We start from the raw sequence: 23,930 nt of genomic DNA on the forward strand, positions 1-23,930 counted from the left end.
CCTGTGTTAATCTGGCCAATATATATTATAGCAGGCAAGCTATAGTTTTAAAAATAACTTCCCTAGACTTTTGTCTTCTATATTCTACTATGAACTCTCAGTATATTAATTATAGCATTTTATTGTAGAGATCTACAAATGGAAGGATATTGTATCATTTACAACTTGTTCCATTATGCTGCAGTAACAAATAATCCCAAACATCTCAGTGGCTTTCTACAAGTCAGTTTTATTTTTAGCAATGGTACATGTCCATTAAAGGTCAGCTATGACTCTGCTCAATGTGATCCTGATTCTAGGACCCAGGATGATGGAGCTGTCTCCATCTGCACCCTGCTGTGCTTCCAGCAGAGGGAAAAGAGACATTTCAAACCATAAGCTAGACCTGAAAACCACGGTGTGGAAGACACGCACACCACTGCTGCCCGCATGTTATTGACCAATGTAAGTCACGTGGCTTCTCCTGACTTCAATAAGGAGGGGATGACTACCCAATCCACCTACAAAGAAAAGCACGACAGGGAAGGTAGTAGTACAATCTACTGTGGAAGTCAATGGAGGATTTATCTGGAAAGTGATTTGCCCCTGAAAGGAAGGAAGAACACCCTCTTGGCTGAGGGGAAATGTCCATATATAGGAGTGCTTGGAAATCAAGGACACAAATATAAAAACACTTCTAGGAAAATGCTTCCAGAGGAAGCAGTTTCTCTTTGCTATTTTGTCAGAAAATAAATGCCAAACAAAAGAGAAAAAAAATTCAAGGAGAGGGGTGCCATTAGGGATGGGGAGAGAGATTGGGAGCTGGGGAAACCCAGTCTTGGAGAGATGACACCATTTTCTGCAGCTCCAGGCGGTTCCAGCTAATGACTGCGTGTAAGCAGAATGTGAATGCAAGGGATGCCAACAAGTACATAAAAGGCAGAGGAAGAAGGATCAACATGTTTTGCTGCCATTTCCAGGAAAGGGATGGTGTCCCCAGCAGCCTCCCACAGTAGATGACCAAAAAAAAAAAAAAAAAAAAAAAGCAAACACAAATAACACCATTGAGAACCAGAGTCCTGACTACTGTTTCACAGCACATCCTCCCTCGAATCCTGGCTGGGAACCAGCCCAGCCACTTGAAGCAGCGCTGGCAGCTCTCTCTCTCTCTCTTGGCACTGAGTATGCATGGCAGCTGGATGGCTTGTAGTCAGTGTAGTTTTGCAGCTGGTGGTGGTAGCAATTGGCAAAAGCTAACTGTCCAGATGGGCATTAAATTTTCCTTAATGTTTATAATATGTCAAAAGAGAATAATCCTATGTCAAAGTGGCTTAGAAGAACTTTTACTCAGGAGCTTACAGAAATTCCATATTGACAAGATAGAGGTTGCTTCATTTTAACTGCATACGTGAGTCTTATTCCCTTAAATTGGCTTGGGATGCTCCTCCTTAGTAGAATAGCCTTTGGTTTTAAAGGAAGATGAGGGAGTCTCCAAGCCACTCCTCTCACAGGGTCTTCACAATTTGTTGACAACTGGCCAACATTCAGCAGTAGAAGCACAGGATTGGAACTGAGGGTTCAAAAGGAAAATTTTATTCTGTAATTTTTATCACCCTCTGAGGGAATAGTACCATTCAGGTAACAATATAAAGCAATATAAAATTAGGAGTAAAGTAACACTGTGTTTTGTAGAGGAAAGAGAATGGAGAAAATCATTTTCAGAAATGTGTGTATGTGCATGTGTGTGTGTGTGTGTGATACATACATATTTGAAATATATATAATACATACACATCTGAATATATATAAAATATGAATATTTGATATATACATATATATCTGCAAAGAATTAATATTCAAAATGTATTTTTAAATTGCTTATATCAATCAGAAAAACAAACCAATAACCTATTTTTAAAAAGCTTAAGATACAAATATGCAATTCATAGAAGAGGAGATTCAAATGCCCTGAAAAGATGATAAATCTCACTGGTGATCAAGGGAAAGCAAGAGGCCATTCTCATCAAAAATATTTGGGAAGCAAGTACCCTCTCAATTTGTATACTGTGAGGGGAGAGGGAAGCAGTATAGCAATTTCAGAAGATAATTTCTCAGTATCTATGAATTTGAAGTATGCATGCACTATGACTTAGCAAATCATCTGTAGCTGGTGGTTGGTGGCAACTGGCATTTCTATGCAAGGACACTCAGAAATGTATGCAGGAACCTATGCATTGATATGGATATTTATGAACATTTATTATATTAGTACTGCTCGAGGTATGGTCCTTGGACTACTTGCGTTAGCATCCCCTGAAAGTTTGTTAGAAATGTCAGATATGAAATGTGGGTCCCACCCCATGGAAGTCTATGGAGATGGATCTCAGTAATCTATTTTAACAAGCCCCTTTGGTGCTTCCAATGCCTAATAAACTTCACGAAGCATGTGTCAGAATGATGTAATAGAGGAAAAATGGAGTCCACCTAAGTGTCTATCATGGCTTACTCATATAATAAAAAAATAACCATCAGTTTAAAAGAATGGGGTAGATATGTGCTGACTCAGAAACATATCCAGGAACCAAATATACATTAAGATATTTATTTTTAAAAAAGAAACTATAGCACCACATATTTCTACATCTGTCTACATATAAGTACGTATGTATATGGGTAGCCAACTCAAAGTCTGGAGCACAGACATCAACAGACATCAGTGGTTAATTCTGGAGAAAATAAGATGGTAGTCAAGAAAGATTGACTTTTTCTTTATTGTTTGATTTTTTTGAACAAAAACTCATAGGGGTACAATTAGTGAAACCTTTTTCCCTTTTTTTAAAGTTTAGGAAGGAGCACTAACTGGGTGATAGGAGATTTGGTTTCTAAGCCACCAAACTGTGTTGCCTTTCTCTGGCCAACAGCTTCTTAACATGCCACACAGGGGAAATGACCCAGTCAACACCCAAGTCTTTCTATTTAGCTTTATTATGGTAGAATTTTTGCCAGAGAGTTCTAAGTATGAAGATCAGGTCACTTAATAAAACTGACCAAGCAATTAAACAGAAGCATGTATGTCTGTGCCCCTTAGGAACTAGTTAATAATCACTCCATGTGTCATCTTAGGACTTACATGAGATTTCCAGGCTGTGTTTCTGTTCCTATGCGAAACTCCTTTTTTTATTGTGTAGAAGCCCAATTTTTTTTTTTTTATTTTTTTACATCGTATCTTAAAAATTTCAGGAGCTTATATTGATGTGAGTACTCATGTCCTGTTATTTGGTCGTTATCATGTGTGAACTCAGATCACCTGTCCTAGCAGAATGCACTGGTCCAGAAGATAGTCACGCACATGTAGAGTTTATGATCAGACTGAGCACCCAGATGGCGTGCAGTCAACAGCTGTGGTGACAGTCAGAATCTTGTTTCTATTCTTATGGAAAAAGTAAAGATTTATGCCAATCACTCTGTATATCTTCAATGGTATGGATCACCTTAAAATTCTAAGAAAAGGTAGCTTGTATCATGTATGCATCTGGATTGTTTTTTTTCTCAAAGATATAAAGAATCATCAATAAACCAGAATTCCCAAGGGCAGTAGATATAAGAATATTGATTAAATAAGAATTTAAAAGAAAATGAAATGACTACTAAAATACAAAGAGTAAAGCAGAGTTAATACAAAGTTTAGTCAGCTTTTCCTTGCAGGAGAGAGAAAGCCATGGTTTCTCAATAAAGTACAGTATTCACACATAGCAATGAACCAGAAAGAACCCTAGAGACCATCAACAGCCCTGTCATTCTATACTGGGTTAATTATAAGCTGGGGACTAGAATCCAGTTTTCCCATCTCTTAGGCCAGGGTTCACTTCTGAGTACAAACAGGACAAATACAAATGACTTAACACCTTGTATGTAAGTGGATGAGTCAGTCCAATTTTACAAGAAAATTATTGTTGAAAAAGCTAAATGCTTTTCATTGTGAATTTAAATTCACTTTAAATTTGAATTTAAATTTAAAGGCAGTCCTCTTCCAGACCTGATGACAGTGGTCTCTAAGCCCTTCAACACCCTTGTGGGTGCCTTTGATGCAGCCCATACCTCTTTAACTAGACTCTTCATTAAACTCTTTTCAGCTAATCCTTTGACTATTCCACCAGTTTTCTCCCAGAACTCTGCTTGCTGCACAAGGTAATAAGCCTGTATCTGTGAATACTAGAATAAAGCCAGTAGCTGATAAGTGCAGTCCTTGAATAATCCTGGCCAGGGCCACATTAGGTCCTACACAACTTGAACCTGCTCCTTCTCAGGTTCTGACCCTCTGCTGGAAGAGGCAACCAGCCATGGGTCTAAATATTCTGCTTGTTTTCACTGCGTAAGATGAGAATGCAAGGCCCTGACTGCTCTTGACCTAGGCCAGCTGGATGAGATAATGTTCTTCTCCAGGAAAGAGCAGTGTTGCTTACTACTTGCATAAATAAAGCAGTGGGTTCCCCGGCTCAGTGTTCCTCAGCTGGACACAACCCACTGAGTGTGCAGCATCTACCTGACGCATCTGCATTGTGGTACTTGAGGGATGAAGGGAACTGATGAATACACAATGCTTACGTTGCTATCTGTGCAGTGACCCACGAGACCCAGGAGTCTCATCTTCTTTCACCATCCATGAAATAGTAAGGCCAATTTATGGACTTGTAAGTAGAGTAAAATTCCAAACCTGGACAGCCTTGTCCATGACTGTCCAGTCACACCGGCCTCCTGAATCCTGTCTTTGGGAGTGTCCTTCATGTAGAGTTCTTAGTCCCAAGGTCTTCAAGTGGCTGGCTGCAATTTTCTCAAGACTTAGATCCTTGTCATCCCTCAGAGAAGCATCATACTCCACTGGAACAAAAGCTACTCCATTTTATTTTCTTTTTAACATTTTTTTTTTTTTTTTTTTTTTTTACTATTTCATCTTGTCTTTTCAGATGTTTGCTTACTGTCTATTTTTCCCCCACTAAAATATATTCTCCAGGAGAACTGGGATCTTTTCAGTCCTGTGTTCTGCTATCTCCCCAGAAGTAAGAAGTATGCCTGGCAAGATGAAGTAGTACAAATGGACACTTGAAGAATAAATTAATAACTAAATGAATGAATGAATTTTGCAATGTTACCCTTTATTGTATAATATTATATGGTCTGACTTTCAGGGGCCTCAACTGTATGATAGGGATAAGGAAATGATCTGTCTGTTGAAGCAGTAATAAAAAGTCTCCCAAAACAGAAAAGCTGAGGAATAAATAGACTCATGGCTGAATTTCACCCAACCTTTATGGGAGAACTGACACCAATGCTCCTCAAACTATTCCATAAAGTAGAAAGGAAAGCACCCTTCCAAACTCATTCATCTGGTACCCAAACCAGATAAGAACACTACAAAAAAAAAAAAAAAGAAAAGAAAAGAAAAAGAAAAAATTAGACCAAAGACCATTATCTTTGATGAACATAAGTGTAAAAACCCTTAATAAAATATTTGCAAGCCAAATTCAACAGTACATCAAGAAGATCATACACCATAATGAAACTGGTTTCATTCCAGGGATTTGAGGATGGCTCAACATCTGCAAATCAATAAACATAATACACCACATAGAATCAAGGAAAAAAATCACATGATCATCTTATTATTATGTGAAAAAATCCTTTGAAAAAATGCAATATTCCTTCATGTTAAAAGTCCCAAAGAAACTAAGTATAGAAGGATCTTACCTCAACATAAGAAAGGCTATATTTGAAAAACCCAAATCCAATGTCATTCTGCATGGGGGAAAGCTAAAATCATTTTCTCTTAAATTAGGAATGAGACAAAGAGGTTCACTTCTTACCACTCCTATTTGATTTAATATTTGAAATTTAGAGCAATTAGGCAAAAGAAAAAAATAAAAGGGCTACAAATAGAAAAAAAAAAAATGAAGTCAAATTAGCCCTATTCACAGATGATATGATTCTATACTTAAAGGATCTTAGACTCCAGCAGAAGACTTTTAGATCTGATCAACAAACTTAGCCAAGTAGTAGAAAGAAAATCAACACATAAAACAATTTTTTAATACACAATAATGAACTGATGGAGAAAAAAATCAGGAAAACAATTCCATTCATAATAGCTTCAAAAAATAAAATAAAATAAAATGCCTAAGAATAACCTAACCAAAGAGGTGAAAAATGTCTGTAATGCAAATTACATTACACTGAAGAAAAAACTGAAGAAGACACTGAAAGATGGAAAGACCTCCCACGTTCACGAATAGGCAGAGTTAATACTGTTAAAGTAGCCATATTGCCTGAAGCAATCTAGTCAATGCAATTCCCATCAAAAGACCAATGATACTTTTCACAGAATTAGAAAAAAATAAAAATAAAACACTACAAAAAGAAAAAGAAAGAAAGAAAGAAAATTACAGACTAATATCTTTGATGAAACAATTGAAGAAACAGGCTAAAGAATGAGAGAAAATCTTTGCCTGCAACTCCTCCAACAGAGGATTAATGTTCAGAATATATAAAGAACTCAAAAAATTTAACACACACAAACAAAAAAAACAAACAACCTGATAAATAAATGGGCAGATTAACTGAACAGACACTTCTCAAAAGAAGATGTAAGAATGGAAATAATTGCTTGAAAAAATGTTCGATCTTGTTAGACATCCAGGGAAACACAAATCAAAACTGCATTGACAGTCCATACCCCAGTGAGAATGGCTATCACCAAGAATACAAATAACAATAAATGCTGGTGGGAATGAAGGGGGAAAGGTACACTTATACACTGTTGAGGGAATGTAAATTGGTATAGCCACCATGGCATCAGTATGGAGGTTCCTCAGAAAGCTAAAAATAGAACTATCATATAACCCGGCTATACCTCCCCTCAGTAGATTCCTGAAGGAATTAAGGTCAGCATACTATAGAGGTGCATACCATATCATGGCACGATTCACAATAGCCAAGTCAAGGAATCAGACTAGGTGACCATCAACGGATGAATGGATAGAGAACACATGATATACATACACAAAGGAGTATAATTCAGGCATAAAGAAAAACAAAAGCATGTCAACTGCAGGGAAATAGATGGAAACAAAGATCATAATGATAAGTGAAATAACCTAGACATAGACAATAATCATGTGTTTTCCCTCATATGTGGAATCTGGGGTGGGAAGACAACATGAAAGTGGGGGGAGCCTATTAGAGAAGAGGAAAGAGATTGAGGGAAGAGGAGGAAAAGATGGATGGATATGATCAAAGTATGATATTTGCATAAACAAATACCCCACAATAAAACTCATTATTCTCTGATATTAAAATGTACTAATTAAAAGAGAGAGAAATAATCATGTATCATATTGTAAACACAATTATATGTATCATTTAATTGTGTATTTGTTTATGATGACATATTTCATTTTATATGATATATATATAAAACAACTTTAATGTCACAATATTCTGAATATGATAATGTATAATATCATACCTGTAAATTGCAAGGTTCTATTTCAATATAAAAGCACACATTTTGGGTCAACCTTGATATTTTCTGCTTTATAGTATCATTTAGAAGGTTCACATAATTGCCTTAAGATGTGTTCAATACATTTGATTTAAAAAAAAGGGGGGGGTGGGAAAATTAAGGTACAAAAAAGGCACTTCTCTTATACCCACAAAATAGCAAGACAGCACCATCTTGAATCACAAAGCACTGCTAAGGGCCTATTGGGTTCTAAGTCACCACACTTACAGAGACATCATGCAGAGATGCCAACAGTCCTGTGATCTCCAGGGCTTCTCACTGACAGGGCAGATTCCATCGACATACAGGAAAACAAGGCTCACTGCTGCATGCTCCAGTTGCAGAATGGAGGGTTCACATGTTACTCTCTCCTGCATGACTTGCAGGTGGTACCAAGTTTTGCAAAGTCTCTTGCAAAGTGGGTGATTTGCATATGTACACTACAAACAAGACGGATAGAGTATTTCAAGGTAGGAGGGAACAGGTGGCTTCCTGCTTTAAATATTTTTATGTAGCTTCCATCAACTGGAGAATCACTGGAAATCTTTATAGCGGGAACAATGAAACGCTTCTCAGCCTCCTTCCAGCTCCCTCCTTTCTCCAGCCCTCTACCTACCCACTTCTGTTCTTTGCCTGGATCTGCCCAGCCTCCTGTAGGATCTTAGTAGTCCTGTCCAGGGATGGGACAACCTGCAGATTTGAACACAGAGAACACTGTGTAGGAAAGAACTTTATCTTCAATGCTGAGAAGAAAAATCTTGAAATTTTTGACACCAGTGACTTCATATCTATAAGGTTTTATGTTCAAACTAGAGAAATCCCATGAAAATTTCATTATGTCTGAGACAAGTTACCTCATCTGCTAAAGGACAAGGTTGGAATATTTGTTTAGTAAACACTGTCTGGACCTACACTATGTGCCAAGCAATGCCCAACAGGATGAACATTACCAAAAGATCACTAAAGTACTCAAACATTATGTTGTTTAATACTCACAAAAATCTCTTGTGGCGACCATCGTTATTATGTCATCTATAGATGAAAGAAAATTGAGGCACAGAGCAGTTAAGTAACCTGCCCAAAGTCATGCAGATGACAAAGTAATGCACCTGAGTTCTAAGTCTGGGCAGCCTGGCTCTAGGGGCCACCTGTCAGCCCTTATGTTATGCTGCCACTTAGATTATCCTCAGTCTGGTACTGTACTACTGTGGTTTGGATCTTGACTATCACCTAAAGGTCCATGTGTTAGAGGCTGGTCCCCAGGACGGTGTATTGGGAGGTAAGGGACCTTTAAGAAGTGGGGCCTTGTGGGAGGTTCTTAGGTCATTGAGGACATATGACTTTGGAAGGAATAATGGGAACCCCATTCCCTTTCTCTTTGCTTCCTGGCAGATGAAATGAGTGATTTTGCTCTGTCACATACTTCTACCAGGATAGCCGTCACCACGGGGTCAACTGATCACGGACCAAAATTTCCAAAGCTGCAAGCCAAAATTAATCTTTCCTCTTTATAAGTTAATTATCTTAGGAAATTTGTTATAGTGACAGAGAGCTGACATGTGTGCTAACAGACATGATTTAGCTCCTTCCTAGCCTTAATTGCCATCACATTCTAACATGCCTAATTCTCATAATATAGATGGTTTGGCCAGATTCTCTCTAGTTCCTACCTTATAAGACTATTTTCTGGGCAGACGTGGGATAGAGGACTCTATTGGTATTCAGAAGTATTTAAAGTTACCTCTTGCAAGGGTCCAGAGAAGTCTCCCTGCCCTTTACTCTACTGGAGGAGAATTTGCTGTGTTACCATAAAGTGTCTGAAGTGCATATTGGCATGAGACCTGGAATATAGATGTGCTTTCTGTTGCAACAACTCTGTGGACACATGGGACCTCCAGAGATCCCGTGCCATGCCCAACAGCTCTTCCCTGCAGCCACTTCTCCATCGCCTTTGCTAGCATTCAGACCTGCCTGTGTGCACCTCTGAAGGGCACCCAGCCACAAGAAGTTCTCTCACATCATTAAAAACAGATCTGTGAGGAGATACTCCTGACCACACATGTCCGTGTCACTCCTGGTTAAACTGCCTACACTCAGGATCCAATGCTTCCAGGGTTTCTTTCTCCTATCTCAAGATCAGCGAGGGGGATTTGATCCTATAATATTCACAGTGCAAATTAAAAAAGAAAAAAACAGAGGGATGAATAGACAGAGCACAGAGGATTTTTAGGGCCTTGAAATTGTTCTGTGTGACTCTGTAATAGTAGATAGATGTCATTAAACATCTGTCCAAATCTCTGGTCTGTAAGAATGTAAACCATGACCTTTGGGGATCATGACATTTCACAGAGGTTCCTCAGTTGTATCAAATACATCACTTGGAGGGGGACGTTGATAGTAGGGAAGGCTGGAGGGGGACAGGGAACTAGTAGAACCTCTGTATTTTCTGCTCTGTTTTGCTACAAACCTAAAACTTCTCTAAACATGTCTATTTTGAAATAATAGTGAAATGGGTTTTTCACCCACCATTTGACCCAGCTACCCTACTCCTCAATTTATACCCAAAGGACTTAAAATCAGGATTTTAAGTCTGTAAAGCAGCCACATCAATGTTTATAGCAGCTCAATTCACAATAACTAGATTGTGGAAACAACCTAGGTGCCCTTCTATTGATGAATGGATAAAGAAATTGTGATATATATACACAATAGAATATTACTCAGTAATAAAGAGGCATAAAATTATGGCATTTACAGGTAAATGGATGGAGTTGGAGAATATCATGCTAAGTGAAATAAGCCAATCCCCAAAAGCCAAAGGTGAATGTTTTCTCTGATAAATGTATGATGATACATAATAGGGGGAGTGGCAGGGTGGGTAAGAGAAGAATGGAGAAATTTTGGATTGTTTAGAGGAAAATGGGGTGGGAAGGGGTGGGGACAGGAAACATAGTGGACCGAGACAGACTTATTACCCTATGTATGTGTATGATTACACAAATGGTGTGAATCTACATTGTGTTCAACCATAGAAATGAAAAGTTAAAATGCAGTCTGTAAAAATAAAAAAATAATAATTTTACTATTTATAAATAATATTGCCATATTTAAGAGAAGGATGTGGAAAGATTTTGCTTATGAGATCAAACATTTAAAGTGCCTCAAAGAAAATAGAATGTATTGGATTTATAAGTGAATTTAAAGTTTAAAGAAATTAACTAAGTTGGAAATTTAAAAAGTGAGTTTTTCGCTTCAGTCTCTAGAAGAGGAGGCAAAAAAGAAACCATATCTTGAAACCACAATCACGTGGTGTGTCCTTTCTGTTTTCATCTTTGTTGACTTTAAGTCTCCCAGGTGGTTCTCCTGTCTGGACCCTCCACTTTCTGAGACTCTCCCTCATTCTCGGTCCGTCTGTTTGTTTCTCTTTCCACCTACAGCTCCATCCACAGACACACCCTCCTTCTCATCCCACCAGGAGCAGCAAATCCTGTGGCTGGGAAGTCAGGTTAGTACACTCTGCAAACCCCAGCAGCGCTATGAAGTCCAGACAACCCAGGCAGGGCCTACCAGGGACCCCCTTTAAAAGGGCAAATAGCTAGAAAGACTGTGAATGCAATGAGGTGGTAGTAATAAGTACAAAATTAAATTTACAATTACACATAGAACAAAACTGTGTGATTTCTCAACAGTACAATTTTAACAATATTAAAAGAAATTCATACTATGTACACATTTTGAAATAATGTCTGTCCTTCACAAATAAACGTTTGTAAAGATTACCTGACCTCCAGCAGGAGGAGAAATCATAAGCTGAATTTAACCATTTCCACAGCTTCTACCTGTGTAGCCCATGAGTACCAACACCTACCATCCTTCAGCACCCTTTGCCTTGAACTACAGCAGGTTTGCATTGCTAAAGAATGTCTTTCGGGCATGTGTCTTTGGATCAGATGAACAGGACTGTTGTTAGACTTTAATAATTTTGTTTGTGCTATATAGTTTAAGTATCAGAAATACATAATCACACCATAATATATTTATTATAGCTTTAATATGGAATCTAATGTTTCCTTTTCTACTTAAAGTGTTGTGTTTTCCAAAGAAAGATAATGTATCCATGTACAAAATAGTGCTTTTCAGTGTATGTGACCCTGAACTTCAGCATTGGCTTGATGGTCAATGAGGTGTCTGCTAAGTGTGCAGATTGTAAAGAAAGTACTTTCAATTGTTCAATAACATGTCCTATTTAATTGCTCTATTATTGAATAAAAATCCCTGAAGAATTTTCACTTCCAGAAATGTTTTCTGACTTCCTTTTGGTGTCTAGACAATAATGATTTGCTGAAAAGCATGGGGAGCAACATAAGAAAAGGTCTTAAAAATATGAAATATTTGTGGTTATTGGGGTGGGGGGAGGGAAGAGAAAATGAAACATTATTGTGGCTTGGTACTAAGTTTCCAAATTAAACCATTCTGATATAAATAGGATATTGATCAAAAAAATCCCAATGTAAAAATGAGTTATATTTGATCAAGATGACAATGGTAGTGTCAGAGGTGGGAAGTTTTTAAAATCAACATGATTTTCTATACACATTTCAAGATAAAGGGATGATCTTTTAGGAAACAAAAAGATTCCTGAAAAATCAGATTCTTTTCTACATCAGATACCATGTATTCCATGACTGTTCATGAAAGAGCTTATCCATTTCAGTTTTCAGGTTGTCCTGAAACTCAGGACCTGGAAGCCCTGGGAGTATGACCTTTCCTTCAATACCTAATTCCTCTCAGGTTGCTACCACCCAGCAAGTCCCAACCTGGCTTGAATTCCTCTAATTATCACTTACTTCATTTAGACAGCCTGTTTCAAGGTAACTTTCGCCCATTAGTATTAACTTGGTCCTGCAGAGTAATAAAAGAACTGTACTCATTAATACCCTGGTTTGAATGTAGGTGTCACTCCAAAATCCATATGTTAGAAGTTAAACCCTGTGCTGGCGATGTAGCCCATCACATAGAGTGCCTGGCTCGCATGCTGGAGGCCCGGGTTAGAGACCCCAACACTGTTAAAAAAAAAAAAAAAAAAGTTAAACCCTAAGGTGTTGGTATTAAGAGACAGGGACTCTGGAGAATCCTTAGGCCATGAAGGCTCTGCCTTCATAAATAAAACTAATACCCTTACTTATTTAAAAAATAAAAAACGATTTCGGAGAACTCCTATTACCTCCTATCTTTCCACCATGGGACCATATAGCCTCCATACCCTCTAGAGGATGCCGTGTTGAAGGCGCCATCTTGGAAGCAGAGAACAAGCCCTTACTGAACACCTCTCTTCCAGAACCAGCATCTTGGTCTTGATTCCCAGTCTCCAGAATGATGAGAAATAAATTTCTATTATTTATAAATTATTCAGTCTAAGGTATTTTGTTATAGCACCAGAAAGGAATCAAGGACAATTAATTTTGTACAATCTAACTTTTAAAACCTCCATATAGGGCTGGGGAGATAGCTCAGTTGGTAGAGTGCTTGTCTTGCAAGCACAAGGCCCTGGGTTCAATCCCCAGCACTGCAAAAAAAAAAACAAAACAAACAAAAACAAACAAACAAACAAAAAAAACCTCCATATAAGCACTTTGTGAATTTTATCTAAATGAGTGAAAAGAACATGAACAAAGTAAGGAATATCTCAATTAATTGACAACATTGAGTTCTGTTTATCTTGAAACATATATTTAACATTTGGCCGACTTCTAGGCTTGGTAAGCTGGGTGTAATACACAGAGTGGAGGGTTCTCATGACATAGTCTCCACGGTGTGTAGATTTCTGGAGTGGAGTATGTTAAGAGATGTAAAATGTGGGAATGAATTATACTAATTGTACAAGTTGTAAACTCTTAACCAAACTCCACATAAAAGATTGCATTGTTATTTGGTTCTTATATTTGCATGCAGAAAATTTAATATATTTCTTGGCTGCAATAGGAATGACACACGTTGCATCACAAGTTATTATAAGTTAAAGGAGCAGCAAAGAGATTTTCTGCAGCATTTTGTGTTTTCATATTATTAGATATACCACTTTCCAGACGAACAAGAGCCTTTTGACAGTCACCTCAATGCTTACAGAAGGAAGAATCCACTACTCAACTTAGTTTTCCTGGTACTTGGAAAAATTCTGAAGAACATAAACTTTGCATTTGACACTTATCCATTTCCCTTTTGAAAAAAAATTTTTTTTTCCAACCAGAAAGCAGAAAGCAGAACATTTAAGCAAGGAGAGGAAGACCAGTTAAAGAGTAGTAGCAGGTATCTGGTATGCTAGGCCAAAGTCTGGGGAAGGCAAGTCCCAGACGGACAGCAGGGAGTGCCACAGGGCACTGGAGGACACAGGGGCAGTTCTCTTGGGAACAGTAAGAGTTCTGCTTCCATTATTATTTTCTGAGGCTCCTGCATTTCTTATCTGCTTGGTGTACACTTGGCTCCTGAGATTGGGGAAAGGAATGAAAAGGAATGAGTGGTCTAAGTTCGTCCCTCCAAAAAGAGGTCTAAATGGCTTGGTGTGCACTCTCACTGTGACAAGGAGTGTTAGTGGGTGTTTTCCAGGCTCTCCCACAAACCTCAAAGTCTCTCAGAAATTTATTGTGGTCTTGGCCATAAGGAACAATGCTTAGTAGCCAGCTGTATGCAATTCCCCTTTCCAACTTTCAACTTTGCCATTCGTTTTGGTTTCTGCCATTTATTTTGGTTTTCACCTGTCTGATTCCTACTCTGCTAGACATCTTCCACTTGCTTCTCCAGGTACACTTTCACTGGTGTTGACCTTCAGGATCTTCCAGCTGAATTGAGCCAGGGAGAGACTCCAGAGGGAAACTGAGATGTGATGAGGAGGTTTGGGTAATTACTCCCACAGGTCCTGCTTGTCAAGTTGCAATGGGTTGGTTTCCAACAGCCCTTCTACTGGTGGCTTCTTTACTTTCAGAAAGTGATGGTCACTGCTGTAGCCTCCTGCTTCTTCAGGTCTTGGGTGGTCAGGTTCCCCACTGTTGTTAGTCCAGCACACTTCACCATCTGTGTTGGTTTACTTAAGACCTGGAGACATCTGTATAAGTGGTCTCTTTATTAAACTCTCCTCCATTACCCAGTTTGATGGAATCATCTCTTTTCTGCCAAATCACTAACCCTCCAACTAGAAAGAACCTATAACCTTTTCCCTACCCACCCATTCTCTAAAGCTCATCTTGCATTTTAGTTAAAAATCTCACCTTCATCTTTGTGCATCTATTGAAAGCTCCCCTATGATGCCTGGTAACCTACATCTCACAGCTGGCTGTGTATTTAGCACTCAACAAAGGTCTTTCTTGAGCTGCAGGGGTTATTCTCCCCCTTGAAGGGAGTTTTAGGTGCATGTTCACCCAAAACCTTAAGAGCATATCATAGAATCCCAGAAAACTAGAATAGAAGGAACCAGGGAGATAATTTGGCCCAATCTCCCAATGCTGGTGATGAGAAAAGTGAGGCCTAGACAGGCAACCCAACAGCACAACATCTCACATTCAGTGAGTGGAAAATCTGAGGCCTAAAGCCAAAAAAATTTTAATAGTATCCTTGTTGCATCAGATTCTAGCTTTTAGTATTCAATGTCTTATTATCAAAAAATTCACCTCAGCATATCTAGAGTCTTAGTATATTCCTTCCCTTTCAAAAACAGCATATATTTGTTCCTTCTAGTGACATATAATTTTCCTGAGTTCCCCAGAGCTGTTAGTTATTCATGCATTATCCCTGCTCTGTTCACTTTAAAAAATTAACCACCCAGACAAAGACTGGATTCTATTCTTTCCTGCATATCTTGGAAGAGAAGAATGGAGCCCTTTGGCTCTTTACTTCAATATTCTCAAATAAATTCAGGCTAACACAAAGAGTATTCTGGCCATTGTCTGCAGCTTTACTCATAGCTACATGCTGAATAGAAAAGGGATCAACTACCCACTTTTAAAATATTCATAATTACACACTCCATCCCACAAGGAGCACCTGGCTGCCAGCAGATGAACAGGGAGAACTGCAAAGAGCTCTCAGCTCTTACTCTGCTGTGGAATCCAACCCTGTTAGAGGCTGAACACTGGAGTTCTGAATAGTCAGACCAAATACAAGCTTGCAGTGCCTATGTACAGTGAAGGAGCCCACTCCCTCTCAGTCTTTTTATAGGCAATGTGTCAGGGATCCTGAACATGCAGTAGTGAATTTATCCCTTGATATGCTAAGAATGAGAGGCATGCACATTAGTGGATTAGTTTTCTTAAGTCTCACTAGATATGGGCGTAAAAATTAGCATTTGATTACACCATGCAGTATAGTCACAACAAATCAGCTGCAGGACAACAGAGAACATGAAGAAGATGGAGCATTATGGCTCATGACATGACCCGGAACATGGCTATGCAGGTCTCAGACAATGGATGCTCCACCCCTTCCTTTATGAGACACATCATTTAGTGCAACACTTTTTATTACCTCAAAGGAAGCACTTCATAAAAATGTCAGCAGCATCCAGTTGACTCATGGAATTGAGAAGTGTGCATTAGCTGCCGATTTAAATTAATTTTGCTTCTTGAACCATGAAAAATAGTTCTTTGAACAAGAATTCATGATAAATACACATGTGTAAAAGGCCTTTAATCATAATTATTTTAAATACATAAAACACAGTTTAAGACTCTCAGCCTCATTAATCTCTTATGGTATAAAAGAACAAAACAAATGGTAAATGAGAAAAGTAGAAGTCATAATTTAAATGTATTATGTATGGTCATTTAGATCATTAAATGAAAAGATCCTCTGTAAACTCTGGGCAGATTTCTGAACTACCCAATAATGGAGAGCAATATTAAAATTTTCCTGTAGAGAACCAGAATTTTATGCCATTTAGATCTTAAAAGGATATTACATAAAATTAAAACATCAGAATTAGAAAAGTTGAACTCATCTTGTAACACCTTGGGCATCCTCTTTCAGATAATTAGCTCTTCTTTTCTCTGACATATTCCCACATTCCCAAGGTGTACCACACAGCTAGGACTGTGTCAACTGGCCTTATGTGCAGCCAGACACTAGGCTCTATATCTACATGTGGGATCTCCTCCTCCCACACCTCTGTGCTCTGAATCACTGGAGGGTTTATTTTCTACTCTCTGAAGCATGCGTATCTCACCAAGGTCTCCAGCACAGCTGCCCCCTTTTGGTTATCTGGTCTGATTAACACCATGTCATCAATATGGTGAATTAATATGATGATGCTCAGGACATTCAGATGACCCAGGTTATGTTATGACAGAGGGAGGGAGAGTTAACAAAACTCTGAGACAAGAGCTTGAATGTGTATTGCTGTCTGTTCCGTGTGAATGTAACCTGCTTCTTCTCCTGCTTCCTGGTAAAGATGGGGGGAAAAAAAACACATTTTCCAGATCTGTGACCATGAACCTGATATTAATAATCAGTAGTATTAATCTGCTAGGTAAAATCTCTCTGGCATAGCAACAGCAAAGGAGACTTCTACCTGGTTGAGTTTATAGAAATCTGCTGCCATCCTTTAAAATCTGATTTTTTTAAGGGGTTAAAAACTATTAGTTTAATGGGGATATCATGAGAATTGTTACACCTTTTTTAGGTCTTAAGACCAGCACTAATTTTTGTCACTATTTATAGGCAAAATATTGTTTTTTTTTTTTATTTATTATCTTGGTTGCAATGGAGAGGTAGGACCAGTTTTGAATGCTTCCACTTGACTTCCCCCTATGATAGTTCTTAATACTCAAGATAAGGGATCAATGGGAGGTGGTGTGAGGTGGGGAACAGTGGGTCTCACTAACTATTAAGCATGTATATTCCAATGACACATTTGAGGACTGGACAGTGACCACTGGGTTTTAGGACACAGTGGATCCACCATTGGTTGGGCCTCAGCCAGGATTCTATTTTATGACTACCCACATAGATTCCCACTCTAACAGGAAGGTCATGATAGCCCTTTATCTCCCCAGGAATCAATGCTACCTTGGACCCTATATTCAGCAGTATTCGTGAATGTCTGAGTAATTGTCCTTTACCCAATATATAGTTATCTGAGTAAATAACTATTAGGCCCCTTATGGGAAAATATAGATGAGTCATTGCCACATATAAGTGCCAAGGTGTTCGTAGTATTATAGGTCCTTCCTTCTAGAGATCCAGCTTCTACTTTGGTCCAGGGGCTTCTAGGTCTGCGAGCTGGCTCACATACAGACATTGGTAAGGAATTGTGACTTTCTGTAGAGCTGCCTGCCCTAAGCTTTAATTTCTTTAAATTGTATAGACAGTGAGATTCCCTTGTTGATGGTGCAACTGTCATGCTGTGTTCTATTAACCACCTCCATGGCTCTATGTGGGTCATACTGCCCCAGTGTTATGACTGTTGCTCATAATAATTGCATCACACCTTGCTTTTGAATGTTTGAACACCACCATCTGACTGCTATAATTTTGGGATTCCATCATACCTATTGCAAACAGGAAGTCCAGTTTTCTAAAGGTATATACCTGGCTTACAGAAGACAGCTATTGTTGTGCTTCTCCATGATGGTGGTCCCTCTCTAATGTAGGCTTTACCACTTTTGATCAATGGAATGTCCTCTGGAAAGTCCTTGTTAATAGTCAGTCATAGTCTTCTGCAGCCTTATATAATATCGCCATCTTGCATGTCCTCATTCTTGGTCCTCATTCTTGGCCTTTTCGTCCTTTTCCACCATAATAGTTCTGGCTTTTCTACTTCTCTTAGTGTGGGTCATAACCTTCTCAACCTTCCAGGAGCCGCTTAGCCATGTACTAGCATGTGTAAATGCAGCCAGTGGCCTTGTCAGGGTGGTAATCCTGTGTCTACTTCAAGAGTCCTATTATCAACATTCTGTACCTTCCTTAAGTGCATGTTCTGTCCTTAGGATTGCAAGTTTGAGGCCAGACTGTACAATGTGGCAAGATCCTGTTTCAAAATAAAATATAAAAGGGCTGGAGGTATAGCTCAGTGGTAAAATGTTTGCCCAGCATGTGTGAGGGGTTTGATTCCTAGTACCACAAAACAAACAAATAAATAAATCCAGCATCTTTGGGGTCCAATTCCATATAGATTAAGTGGCCAGATTATTTGGCCAGATCCTACAACTCTTTTGTTTGCTCCTTTTAGTATTCTCCCTTTCCTCCCTTAGCAGAACCAACACTTCCCTAAACAGGTCTTGTGACCAGGAAAAGTAGTAGGGTAAATCCTGAGAGTGCTTTGTTCTATAAAGCATGGGCTTCTGTGCTGTTTTTAATCAAGGGAAGAGGGGCAAGGTCAGCCTTGAACAAGAAGTAGACACATTTCCCAACTCAGAAAGTTCTGGGAAATTGGGGTCTTAAGAGTTTTTCATGTATTGACCCAGATATTCCCTTTATGAGACTCAGGATCCAGTTATTGCCCAAGCTTTGTCCACATTCTTCCCAAAGATCTCAATGCTCAATGTTATATCAATGTTATATTGATATAACAAATATTCAGGAGTTCAGAATCCAATCATCTCTGGAGTTCTATTTTCCCTGGAGTTATAGGCAAGAGTGGACCTTCAGGACCTTCAGTCTCTTTATATGTTCCTAAGTAATTCCTCTGACATTCACAACACCTCTTAAATTGATAATTAGTAATAATTAGTAATTCAAAACTTTTCATTGTCTTTCTATAGTACATGGGATTGCACCCAACAAATCATTCAATTCTATCGTTCTTATAAGTCATACCTCCTTCTAAATCTCAAAAACTTTGAGATATTTAAGAGTTAATTCCCTTCTGCCATTGTCCCATCCATTCACACTGTTAAAGTTTTAACAATTTCAATGCTACAGAATGCTTCAGAACATTGAAGATCCAAGTGTTTTCCCTAGAACCAGCAAGGGTTTTCTTATTGCCAACGAGCCACAGAGGAATACAGCTCCAAAATCATTTTCCTTGTCTGCTTTCTAAAACCACTCCTAATACCAGCTGTTTTAGGTATAGTCCCCCAAGAAATATATTTTAAGATTGAAATCCCTGTCTTGAAGAAAGTTTATTAGAGAACACTCAGGGAAGACACCTGTGGTGCAGTGTAAAAAGTAAACTTAAGCAGAAGGAAAAGTAAACACAATGTTGATACAATAAAGACCTCTGTGGATCTTCCATGAAGTTCTTGAGATGGTCTTGAGATGACTGGGCCCTCCAGAGTTGGCTCAAATTGAGGTAATGGTAAGGATGTTCATCTTTGTTTCCTTATATTAGTCAGTAACTTACCTGGTAATGGATGAAAACTTGAGTGAGGCCATCCCGTTAAGGGCAAGGGAAATTCTTGGCAGGGACTCAGTTGCAAACTCTTAACAGCCAACATTCCCAGTAGATTGGAAAATTGAGTGTCTTGGATATGAAGTGGGGTGACTTACCACAATCACAGTGTTCTCTATGTCCCCAGATATAGATCACAAACCTGAGGCAAAGAGAATAAAATTAATTTTCCACAGGGCACGTAGCCCTTGAGCAATTCGAATCCAGGGATTTTGACCCAGGTGCATGTGGGTCTAAATCCTAGTTTTTCCACTGAACCGTGGTGTTTGGAATAGTACAATTTGTCTCTGATTGTTTGCCTACCAATTCTGGGGAAATCTCAGCTTTGTTCCCATTCTTCCCAAAGATCTCAATGCTCCTTTCAGAGCAAGGAGTGAAGACAGTCTTTAAACAGTAAGTACTGGCAACACTAGGTAGACACCAGTCTTCCTCTTCTGCTCCAGGTTAGCTGAGCTCATGTTCTGGTTGTTGTCAATAATAAGAGCATTGAGTAAAATCTAGTCATCCTCCACTTTTCCTTTTCTTCCCACAACCTGATTTAGAAATTAAAAAATGTGGGGGGACTTAATAAGGAAATGTAGGCAGAAAAGCAGAGAACAACACATCTTGAGGACCTGACATGCACCAGCCTCAGTACTCATTTCTTCAGTATGCTTCCTCATTTGTTCCTCACCAATGAACTAAGGATAACATCCAGCTGATAGAGAACCAAGGATCAGAGTAAGTCATTACAGTATCAGGATCCCCAAGAGCCACAGCCTCTTGAAATTCTGAGATAATGAAGGAAAGCCAGAAACTGTTCCTGTCCAAAGAACTCTAGATTTCTGAGCCGTATCTACTGTATAAAGAGAGGGAGGGTACAGATGTCTACCACCTGGCTTTAACAAGCCCATTTTAGCCAAAGCATGAATTTCAGTTTTAACCACATTATCTACTGCATTCACAGTGCCAACCCCATTGTCAACATCTTGTGTCCCATGACAGATGGAAGGAAGGCTACCTTTATCTCATGATATGTCTTGTCCCACATACTGAAAGTTTCCCACACATGTGTGAGATTTAATTAAATATCCAGGCATCATGGGGGCCACTTGAGTCCTCTTCTGTCTCCCATTACCAAAACTACACACAACCAGGCAAGGGGAAACTGGGAGGTGAAAGAAAAGTATTCTAAAATCAAAGGTGCTGTGCATACTCTGTGGATATGGAGTTGACTCCATTCAATATGTGGTTTGGATATTGAGACTGATGATACCACATATAATACCAAAAAGAAACAGGAAAGTTTATCATTCATTGAATTCATCAGGTTTCTCCAGAGAAGCAGAATTAATAGGATGCATGCTTGTGGATACATACACACTACTGATAGATGAGAGATCTATTTTAGAGAATTGGCTAACACAATTGGAAAAGCTGGTAAGTCCAAAATCAACAGGGAAGACCAACAGGCTGGAAACTGGACAAGAGTTGATGCTGTTGTTCACATATAAATGTGGTTTGCCAGCAGAATTCTTTTTTCCTCAAGGGAAGCAGGGAGATCAGTCTTCTTCTATTAGGGGCTTCCACTGATTGAATGGAGCCCGCCCACCTTATGGAAGGTAACTGTCTTTGGTTAAAATCTGTTGATTTAAATGTTAATCTCACCCCCACAAAACAAAAAACTTTCAGAGAAAATCTTGAATAATGTTTGACCAAATAACTGGATATTGTAGTAGAGCCAAGTTGACACATAAAATTAACCATTAACTCACATAATGAGGCTTTCTAGGGGAGGAAAGACAGATCCAAAGAAAACCCAAAAATGGTTCAAGAGAATGTGTAAAAGACTTTTCCATATATACCCAAAGGACTTAAAATTGGAATACTATAGTGACAAAGTCACATCAATGTTTATGGCAGCTCAATTACAATAGCTAAGCTATGGAACCAACCTAGGTACCCTTCAACAGATAAATGGATAAAGAAAATGTGGTACATATACTATGGAATATTACTCAGCCATAAAGAAGAATGAAATAATGGCATTTGCTGGTAAATGGATGGAAAAGGCAATTCTCATGCTAAGTGAAATGAGCCAATGCCCCCAAACCAAAGACCAAATATTCTCTCTGAAATGCAATGCTAACTCTAAATAAGGGGGCAGGAGTAGGGAAGAATAGAAGTTCTTTGGATTATAAAGGGAAGTGAAGGGAAGGGAGGGAGAATAGTAATAGGAAAGACATTAGAATGAATCGGACATAACTTTCCTATGTTCAAATATGAATATATGACCAATGTCATTCACATCACATACAACCAGAAGAATGGGACATTGTACTCCATACATGTATAATATGTCAAAATATACTCCATTATCACGTGTATCTAAAAAGAATAAAATTTTTTAAATGAGAAAAAAAAAAGAATGGCTTAGGGCTGTTAAGGTGGCAGGGGATGAGGGCCCCCACATGCTGGCATGGACTTACATGGTTTGAACTTCCCTCCACCACCAAAGGACGAAACACCCAGGCTTTCTCACCAGAAGCAGGGCACAAGGAGGAGGAGCGTACCACTTAGGAGATGTCAGCAATTGGGTATCAGGACATGGAGTCACTGTTACAACAGGAAATGCACATTCCCTTCAATTTAATGTCAAAGAAAGAAAATACAAAGAGAGAGGCAGGAATTAGGAGGAGGAAATAATATACAACATGTATTTAAATGCAGGTACCTGCCTCTTAAACAGGAAGTTCAGAACATCCTTGTGGCTCTAACTGAAACCATCACCATACATAATGGAAACCCAGGACATCACAGTCTGCAGGTGCAATGTGGACAGGTCTGGAGAGGCATGGGCTTTATCTCCCTAACACCACAATGATTCTTGTCCTCTCCATCTTGAGAGCACATTTGAAAGAGTAAACACCTAATAGCCAATGAGCTATAAAAACTTGGAAACATGGGAGAAACAGAGAAAAAAGGAGACTATCTCCATACAGCAAGATTACTCAGAAATCTCCTGAAAACTCTTTTTTGGAAAACATTTTACTATGATTCAAATATCAAAATCCAGTGCCCTTCATTTCAAGTGCCTAGGAGCACCTCAAAGAACTTTAGGTCCCTTTAAGCTATTAGGAGACTCAACCTCCTTCTCTAAGGGAGTCAGGAGGGTAGTGGTGTCAGCAAGACCAGAAATTAAGTGATGAATCTTATTTTCCCAGCAGAGCAAGCTCAGAATGTTCCAAGTAATCCTCCAGGCACGATAGATTTCCATTAAAGGCGATGTCCACTGAATGTGGAATCACAAAAAGAAATTATAGATTTTCTAATAAATGCCTCAAACTGCCAAGAAAATCTGATTCTTGGATTTTTTTTTCTTTGTGGCTGAAAATAAACATGTTCATTGCTTTATAGTTTCAGGAAACATTTCAGGAAATTATGACATTCTAGTATAATTGCAAATTCTTATGACAGACAAATGAAACTCACTGACTACAATGCTCTATAAAGCTCCTGAGTAAAGGTTCAGGGTTGCTCTATCAGTAGACACCAAGTACCAGGTAAATCTTCATGAAGACATTTTTGCCAAAAAAGAGGACTTGGTCAGGTGCTTTTCCAACAGATTATAATTGAAATATGTGCTTAGTCTTAAAAGATACCATTCCAAGTTCTAGGGTATAAAAATTGGCAGTAAAACATTTAATGTAGACATGTTTTCCTTATTATTTAAGTAAACAGAAAGCAAATTGAAATGCCCACTACTATCTCCAAATCAATTACACAGAATGAATGAACACTTCTTTTATATAAATTGGGTAAATCAGCTAGGTAAAAGACTATTAATATTTGCTCAAGCAAAATTTCAAGACTAAAGCTATAAAGTTGAAGTATTTGCAAATATTCTAACCTCACCCTAAAAACCTTCAAACTTGATGGAATCTCACTTCTTTTCATATTTTTATTAACAGGTAATAATGATTATTTCAGATATTAACATGATGTCTAACTGAATTCTAAGTATCATAAGACCATCAGGAG

General features: G+C 38.6%; 1 protein-coding gene across 1 annotated transcript in view; it reads right to left on the reverse strand.

Annotated features, from left to right (window-relative positions):
- Positions 1 to 19,330: 19,330 nt before the first annotated feature.
- The window catches only part of FTCDNL1 (formiminotransferase cyclodeaminase N-terminal like), a 65,405-nt gene continuing 60,805 nt past the window's right edge, over positions 19,331 to 23,930 (reverse strand). Inside the window, exon 4 of the mRNA XM_079133114.1 lies at positions 19,331 to 20,052. The gene's annotated coding sequence lies outside the window, so the exon portion shown is untranslated. The remainder of the gene's footprint in view (positions 20,053 to 23,930) is intronic.

The sequence above is a fragment of the Sciurus vulgaris genome, assembly GCF_902686455.1.
Source record: "Sciurus vulgaris genome assembly, chromosome: 3".
In the NCBI taxonomy this organism is placed as follows: domain Eukaryota; kingdom Metazoa; phylum Chordata; class Mammalia; order Rodentia; family Sciuridae; genus Sciurus; species Sciurus vulgaris.